This window comes from Alligator sinensis, unplaced genomic scaffold (genome assembly GCF_000455745.1).
Source record: "Alligator sinensis unplaced genomic scaffold, ASM45574v1 scaffold437_1, whole genome shotgun sequence".
Taxonomy (NCBI): Eukaryota; Metazoa; Chordata; order Crocodylia; family Alligatoridae; genus Alligator; species Alligator sinensis.
In genome coordinates, this window is record NW_005842176.1 from 1,905,854 (window position 1) to 1,912,054 (window position 6,201).

A 6,201-nucleotide genomic window follows, 5' to 3' on the forward strand; every position below is an offset into this window, starting at 1 on the left:
GGACTGGTAGACCGACAGGACCTTTGGTGAACTAGGTTTTCAGCATCAAATGTTTCCTCTTGGCTCTGTATTTCCAGCTGTTGGCTGGAGAGGGAAGCAGTGAGAGACACAATGGCAGTACCATTTGTTCCTAACCCAGCATTCACCAGGTAATAGAAGTCCCCCTGAGATTTCCTCATAAAAGATACAGTGCTCATGAGATCTTGAGCCCTTTGTTCTGATGTTAAAACTGTCTATGATCAGAGCAATGTGAAGTCTAATTATTAACAATCTCCTTTCCTAAACCTTCCCCATAGCTTCAGCTCTCTGAATTTAGAGCCTATTTTATGGCTCTCACTGATGAAAATTCTCCAGCCCTGGAACAGTAGCAACGATCAATAGAGCTTATGACCCTTGTCATGGACAGACAGCTGGTGTAATACCTCATGATGCATCACCATTCTCGTCCTCAGCATGCTTATCCCAACCAATATTCATCCACAGGGTGCTCTTCGCCTGAGAAGTCATGAGTTATCGTAAAGGACATGGGTTATTGTTATATGGTATATCTGAAAAAATGAGACCTACTTAACCATTGCCAGAGATGAGTATTTATGGCCATTGATGGGAAAGGACAATAGACCATGGGGAGTACATGAATTAGCTGTGTGTCACAAAATTGGTACACTGAGAAAAAACACTCTTTTTAAAATGATACTAATTATTATCTGGCCACTGTTCATCTTTTCACTCCCTCCCCAACTATTTCCTGTGGTTGCAGCCAAAAACCACAGGTACAGTTAGCACAGTGTGACTGCACATTGTGAAGAGAAGTCAAGCTGCCCTAGAGCCTGGCTGTCTGTTAGATCTGGGTGTCTGGCACTCTGGGGTGAGATCCCTGTGAGCACGTCTACGTGTGCACCAATAAATTCTAAAGCTTATTGCTCAAGGGTTTTTGGCTCCAAAGTACACTGTTTGAATGGGCACCCAGGAGCAAAATCTCCAGAGCAAATTGCTCTGAAGTGTATTTGTATGCACCACATGGAGCCCAGTCAGGGCAGTCCAGCTGGCAGGGGACCCACGAGGTCAGCCTGCCAGTTCAGGGATGCTCTGACCTGGCTCTGTGTGCTGCAGGGGTGGGGGCTGGCATGCAACCCCTGGGCTGAGGCACACTGTGCCCCAGCCAGCCACAGAGTGGCACATGAAGATGGGGGAGCAGGTGAACCTGCCATCCCAGGGCTGCTCTGACCCAGCTCTATGCTACAGAGAGGTTGGCTGAAATGCAGGGTGCCTCAGCACAGGGCTGCCTGCTGGCTAGCCATTTGTTGAGCCTCTGTTCCTCAGCCAGCTGAGGCAGTGTCTACACGTGTGCTGCTGCACATGGAAAAAACTCCACCACAGGGTAGTACTTATATTTTACAAAATTACCTTGCTGCACAGCTCATTAGTTTCATGCACTCTAGTAGGGGCACACGTGTAGACGCTGATACGTTTACTGTTCAATTAATTGGTCAACTGCACAGTAAATGTTTCAGGTAGATGCATCTGTTATGACAGGGGTGGGCAAAATGTGGCCCAGGGGCTGGATGTGGCCCACCAGGCCATACTATCCAGCCCATGGGGCCCCTAAAAAATTTAGAAAATTAATATTAATCTGTCCTGGGCTGCCTGTTATGAGGCCCTCGATGGCTTGCCAAAACTCAGTAAGCGGCCCTCTGCCGAAAATAATTGCCTGCCCCTGCGTTATGATATTCCAGGGCATGGTTTTCAAGGACCTGGTTACACGGAGACTCCTTTAGCATGAAGTCAGGAAAGAATGTTTCTCTCAGAATCTCCACAGGCCAGGGGGGCATCTTGTTCATAGATTAATAGAGTTATAGATGTAGGGTCAGAAGGGACCTAAGCAGATCATCAAGTCCGACCCCCTGCCCTGGGCAGGAGAGAATACTGGGCTCATATGACCCCAGCGAGGTAACTATCCAGCCTCCTCTTAAAGACCCCCAAGGTAGGAGCCAGCACCACTTCCCTTGGAAGTTGGTTCCAGATCCTAGCTGCCCTGACTGTCAAGTAGTGGCTTCTAATGTCCAGCATGAACCTACTCTCAAACAACTTATGGCTATTATTCCTTGTTACTCTGGGAGGTGCACAGGTGAACAGGGTTTCTCCCATTCTCCAGTGGTACCCCTTGGTACGTTTGTAGATGGCCACCAGATCCCCTCTCAGCCTTCTCTTGTGAAGGCTGAACAGGTTCAGGTCCCATAGCCTCTCCTCATAGGGTCTGCCCTGCTGTCCCCGGATCATGTGAGTGGCCCTCCTCTGGACCCTCTTGATGCTGGCCACATCCCTCCTAAAGTGCGTCGCCCAGAACTGGATGCAGTACTCCAACTGTGGCCTGACCAGTGTCGCATAGAGGGAGAGGATCACCTCCTTGGCCCTGCTTGTGATGCATCTGTGGATGCATGACAAGGTGCGGTTGGCCTTACTGACCACATCCTCACATTGGCGGCCCATGTTCATTTTGGAATCAATAATGACTCCAAGATCTCTTTCTGCCACTGTGCTTTCGAGAAGGGAGTTCCCCAGCCTATAGGTATACTGCTGGTTCTTACTGCCCAAGTGCAGTACCTTACACTTGTTAGTACTGAATCCCATCCTATTCTCATTCACCCACCCCTGTAACCTGTCCAGGTCCAGCTGCATCCTGTCGCTCCCTTCTAGCGTGCCCACCTAGCCCCAGTTCTTGGTGTCGTCAGCAAATTTGAACAGTGTGCTTTTCACCCCTTCATCCAAGTCGCTAATAAAGAGATTAAACAGTGCGGGCCCAAGGACCGAGCCCTGGGAGACCCACCGCCCACATCCCTCCAGGTTGAATATGACCCATCCACTACTACTCTCTGGGTGCAGTCCCTCAGCCAATTTGTGACCCATCTGACTGTGTAGACATCAATGCCACAGTCACCTAGCTTTTTAATGAGAATGGGATGGGAGACAATGTCAAAGGCCTTCCTGAAGTCCAGAAAGACTACGTTCACCGCGACACCTGCATCCAATGATTTTGTGACCTGATCATAGAAGGCAATCAGGTTGGTCTGACAGGACCTGCCTCTAATGAACCCATGCTGGTTGCCCCGAGCATAGTCCCTCCAGCCGGTCCTTCCCAGATGTGCTGGATAATCTTCTCAAAGAGCTTCCCCAGGACCAAAGTAAGACTAACGGGCCTATACTTGCCCAGGTCCTCCCTCCTCCCTTTTTTGAAAATGGGGACCACATTGGCCCTCTTCCAGTCATCTGGCATCTGGCCAAAGCACCACGAGTGCTCGTAAAGCTGTGTCAGAGGTCCTTCAATAACCCCTGCCAATTCCCTCAACGCCCTGGGGTGAAGAGCATCTGGACCTGCTGATTTGAACATGTCTAGCCCCTCCAGAAGTTCCCTAACTTGGTCCTCCCCAACCCTAGGCCTGTCAGAGTCATGCCTGAGTCCATCCTGAATCTCAGTGAGGGAGTCCTGGTCCCTGCACAAAAAAATGGAGGCAAAGAAATTGTTTACAAGGTCTGCCTTTTCCTCTGGTGTAACCACCAGATTGCCTAGCGTATCCTGCAGGGGCCCCACATTACCCGGTGCTTTCTTCATACTCCCTATGTATTTAAAAAAGGACTTTTCGTTTTCCTTGATCCTTGATGCTAGCCCTAGTTCCATATCTGCCTTAGCTTTCCTAACAGCCCCCCTACAAGCCCAAGCGATGGAGGTATACTCCTCTTTGGTGATAGCCCTTCCCTTCCACTGGGTGTACGCCTCTTTTTTGCCTTTCCTGAATGCCTTTGGTGAGCCAGGGGGCTTTTGAGCACTCTTGCTCACTTTGATTCTCATTGGGACTGTCACCTCTTGGGCACGGAGGATCGTCTCCTTAAGGAATGACCACTCATCTCAGACACCCAGTTCCCCAATTCTCCAGGACCCCAGTGCCTCTCCTACCAAACTCCTCAACTCGTTGAAGTTAGCCCTCTTGAAGTCAAGGGCTACTGCCTTATTGCAGGCCCTTGACACCCTGACTGGATGGTGAATTCCAGTAGGCGGTGATAGCTGTCACCCAGGTGGTCAAGAACCTAGAGTCCCCTCACCAGGTCGTTGCCTGTGACCACGACCAGGTCCAGCAGGGCTTTCCCCCTGGTGGGACTGTGCACCTCCTGGGTTAGGTGGAGGTCCTGTATCTCAGCAAGGACTTTCATGAGTGGTCCGATGTGGCTGACTGCTCCTCCCAGCAGATGTCCGGGTAGTTTAGATCATCCATGACGACTACATCCTTTGCCTTAAGTGCCTCCGCAATGTGGCCCGAGAATTCACGGTCCAGCTCTTCCCCTTGGTTGGGTGGTCTGTAGTAGACCCCCACTGTTAAGTCCCTTTCCACATGACCCCACTGTATTCTGACCCAGAGCACTTCAGCCTGCCCCTCCTCTGACCCCATCCTGTTAGTTGAGGACGTGTATTGCTCTTTGACATAGAGCACCACACCCCCACTTTTCCTCCCTGTTCTAACCTGCCTGTATAGTCTGTAGCCCCTAATGTTTACTGCCCAGTCATGGGATGAATCCCACCAGGTTTCTGTGAGCCCTACTAAGTCTGTGTTTGTACTAGCTACCCGGAGGGCGAGTTCCTCCTGCTTATTTCCCATGCTACAAGCATTAGTGTAGAGGCATTGTATTGGTACATGTGTTTTTTTCACCTGCAATTGAGAAGGATCCAGAAGTGACGAGCTGTCCAGAAGGGAGAAATAGATCTTTGTGGGGGTTTTTTGCCTTACATCTTTCACCCAAGATAAAAGAATAATCCTCTAGCAGTTGCATCTCTGTACCCACCCTTCCATTCATTGCAGTGAGGCTCTGCACCCACATTCAACCTTCATATAATATAAGAGTTTCTAGGATATAGCCATCCAAAAAAGAATAGTTTTTCACATTTTATCCTTCTTGTTATCCTTTTTGGCCACCAAAGAGAGAGGAGAGAATCTTTCAATAGTGTTCATAGAAAATTTCTCACTCACATGGCCTTTTTGAGATCTAGAAGCAAATTCAAACTGAGGGCATGGACAGGCAATGTAAATTATACCTGGTATAGTTTTATAATTTACATCCCTTTTACATACCGATATATAAAACTGGAGCTATCCTGGCATAACTCACACACTTAATGGCTATTGCTTCACCTCACCACTAGGTGGCAGGGATTGCCTTGTCCATGTTTTAATTCCAGAACAGACAGACAGATACAACCTAAACTGGTTCAAACTGACCTGGTAGGGTTTTACCCTATTTCTTTCAAGGGAAATCCTTCACCAGACTGAGCCCAATTACCCCAATTTAGGAGTTGGAACCCATTATTTTTGTTTTTATGGAGCACTATGTTAACTCCTTGCAGGTCTGTAGCCCACCCCCCGCCAACATATGTGGGTATGCTCACCTTCATGTCCTGAGGCACAGAAAGGACCATGAGTGGTGCCTGCAAGGCAGGGTAAGGGCCAGCAGGGTATCAAATAGCTGGGTGGCAGACTAAGGGTCCAGAGAGCAACCAAGAGAGCTGAGGATCTGGCAAGGCCAGTTAAAGGCAACTGGGATCACTCCAGGATTCAGGGGAAGCCTCCCAGTTCATATACATCAAGGCATGGCAGATGAAGGAGCAGGGAGAATACAGTAAGGAGCTGGAGTGAGGCAGGTTTTACATGGCCACCAAGGGGTACCATCAGCAACCCCAGGGGCCACACCTACTATACCTACCCTACCCAAGCATGGGTGGCTCATAGAGGCATTATGTTGGATCCCTGAGGATCCTTTGCCAGATCCTTATCTTTAGCCTGTAGCCACCAGCAACCTGGCAGAGGAGGAGGAGATCTGGGACCCACACCTTTGGAGACCAGCAATAATATGACCTCTCCTTAACACATAATAAAGGAGGAGACCAGTCACTGCTGAGATCCATAAGATGCTTCCTATATTGTTCCCCACCCTGCTGTGCCTTCAGCAGTTGCCCCACTCATGAATCTGCTGAGAAGTAGGCCATTCCCCAGGGACTGTACTATGAGGGGAAGGCAAACTAACCTCCAGGGATGGACACAGGCATGGGCAAACTGGGAAGCTGCCTGGACAGAAAAGGGGCTCGAAAATGGTAATTTTTAAAATTATTATTATCATTATCTCTAGCAAATAGGGGTGTGGCAGAGCACCGTTGGT